This window comes from Amphimedon queenslandica, unplaced genomic scaffold (assembly GCF_000090795.2).
Source record: "Amphimedon queenslandica unplaced genomic scaffold, v1.1 AMPQUscaffold_13382, whole genome shotgun sequence".
In the NCBI taxonomy this organism is placed as follows: Eukaryota; Metazoa; Porifera; class Demospongiae; order Haplosclerida; family Niphatidae; genus Amphimedon; species Amphimedon queenslandica.
In genome coordinates, this window is record NW_003546382.1 from 180,949 (window position 1) to 183,277 (window position 2,329).

The following is a 2,329-nucleotide window of genomic DNA, read 5'->3' on the forward strand; positions in this document are numbered from 1 at the left end:
CATTACTAATAAGCACACGCCCATCACATAATCCTCTTGAATAGTAACAACAATATCTAATAAGTTGTTTTGAGATTTTGACCTTAAAGATTAATATTGATTGGCCACAAAATGAGCATATGCAGTAACTAATACCAGTATTCACCTATGCGCTAGATAGATCTATATCATTAGTTTGGGGTTTTGACTATGATGCTTACATATTTTATTAATTCTTTCAGCAGCGGGTTTTATTGAAATATCATCAAGAGCATTTGCAAGAACCTGAGCCTGAGGGCTTCCAGCTGACTTCAACCACAAGCACAGACATTCACGTAGACATTTATGAGAATCGCTACTACAATCATCTTTTATAGCTTTAAGCTCCGTTTCAGGTAGATGAAGCGATAATCCAAGGTCAAACCATTTAGTCTTATCAAAGTAAACGTCACTCAGTGTGCCTGTGAGCTGATGCAGATCTTTAATACCTGAAAAGCACAAGAATTTGATGACGTGCTCAATTATAACTGAACAACTTACTTAAACTGAAAGACCGGGACATTATATGAGAGCTTCAGAGCGAAACTAGAGGCTAGAGCCACGTCTAGTATCTATACTAGAGCTAAGCTAGATTTTAAAAATGAGACCTCTAAGGTGGGCGGAAAATCCCGGAAATGAAACTACCGGTATGCCTATGCAACCTGCTATGAATAATGATTATTCATTGTGAAAATAAACAGGATGGTTTAGGTTTGATGAGCTACTGCAGTAAATAAATGGAGGCTGGTGCAAAAATTATCCAAATTACATAGAAAACAGCTCATTGTTCAAAACCATTTTTGCTATAAATTAACACGACATGGAAGAAAGTAATAACAACAACAATAAATTGAAGATAAGTATGAGCTATAGGATGAAAAATTAAGAGAAAATAATAATTGTTTTAAACAAAATCAGAATAAATATTATCATTAGTAACAATAAAATACGGAACAGATGAATAAATAATAATAATAATTATGGAATAAATGTGGTTGAGATAAGTGAGAGTACATGTACATTTGTATTAGGAGAGAGAAATGCATTGTGTACCGTACAATAGCACAATATTATAGAATAAACAAAAGATTACAAGGAGGCAGAGAGACTTATTGTAGTCACTGGATGAAAACTAGCTCCCATCCCTGTGGGCATAAAATCGCTAATTTCCACCATTATCTATGTGGACTTTCACGGTTTCTTACCACAAACTGTTTGATGTTATTAATTGCATATGCAAACAATCACAAAGTCTATAGACTTGGGAGAGAATAGTAATATCATCAGTTTCTATTATGAATAAACAACATGACACCAGAAGAAATACGAAGTAACAACAATAAATTGAAATTGAATGTTCATAATGTGTGTAGCAATAGGATGAAAATAATTACTGTTTTAAACAAAATCAGAATAATTATCAGTAGTAACAATAAAATACGGGACGAATGAATAAATAATAATAATAATAATAATAATAATAATATGGAATAAATGTGGTTGAGATACAGTAAGTGAGAGTATGTATTATTAGAAAAGAGAGAGAGAAGTGAATTGCATACATGTACATACACATACACATGTAGTACATCATGTACATTAGTATACACAATCTTATAGAAGAAACAAAACATGAGGAGAGAGAGAGGGAGAGAGACTTATGAAATATATAATGTACAGTGTGAATAACATACAATAATAGAATGACAAACATAATATATGGGGTAGGGAGAGAGAGAGGGAGAGGGAGGGAGAGAGAAAGCTGAATAGATTACCTGTAATAGTAATAGTAATAGTAATAATAATAATAATAATAATAATAATAATAATAATAATAATAATAATAATAATCAGGATATTGTAGTCACTGGATGAAAACTAGCACCGATCCCATCGTAACCCTTTCCAGCCTCTTTATCATTAGGGGCAGGGCTATTGTGACTAGAATTCTGGGCGTGGCCACGGGAAATATGGTGGGCGTGGTTATGAGGAATGTGCTGGGCGTGGTCAAGGCCATCATCGCATTTAAATGGTAGAAAAGCACTCGAATCTTGAGACAGAGGTGAATTTAAGGATATCATATTCTCCGATAAATTGACTCTTTTTGTAACGCTGTCTAGACAATATTGCTGAGTTGGCACATTTTCGTAGTAGGAGGGGACTGGGCGTGACACAATGGGCGTGGTCACTATTGAATCGAAGACCGACGGAGAGCGTACGTCGTTTTGGTGGGTGGAGTTAGAGAAGGTGGAGAAGGGAGGAGAGAGAGTGAGGGGTGAGGCATAGATTGAGCGTTTAGCAGTCGGTGGGT

General features: G+C 35.1%; 1 long non-coding RNA gene across 1 annotated transcript; it reads right to left on the reverse strand.

Annotated features, from left to right (window-relative positions):
• Nucleotides 1-233: 233 nt before the first annotated feature.
• LOC109582464 (uncharacterized) lies at nucleotides 234-633 on the reverse strand. The gene is made up of 2 exons (XR_002185100.1): nucleotides 520-633; nucleotides 234-467 (listed from the first exon to the last, which is right to left on the reverse strand). It is a non-coding gene; the product is annotated as an uncharacterized LOC109582464 (long non-coding RNA).
• Between the last annotated feature and the right edge of the window lie 1,696 nt (nucleotides 634-2,329).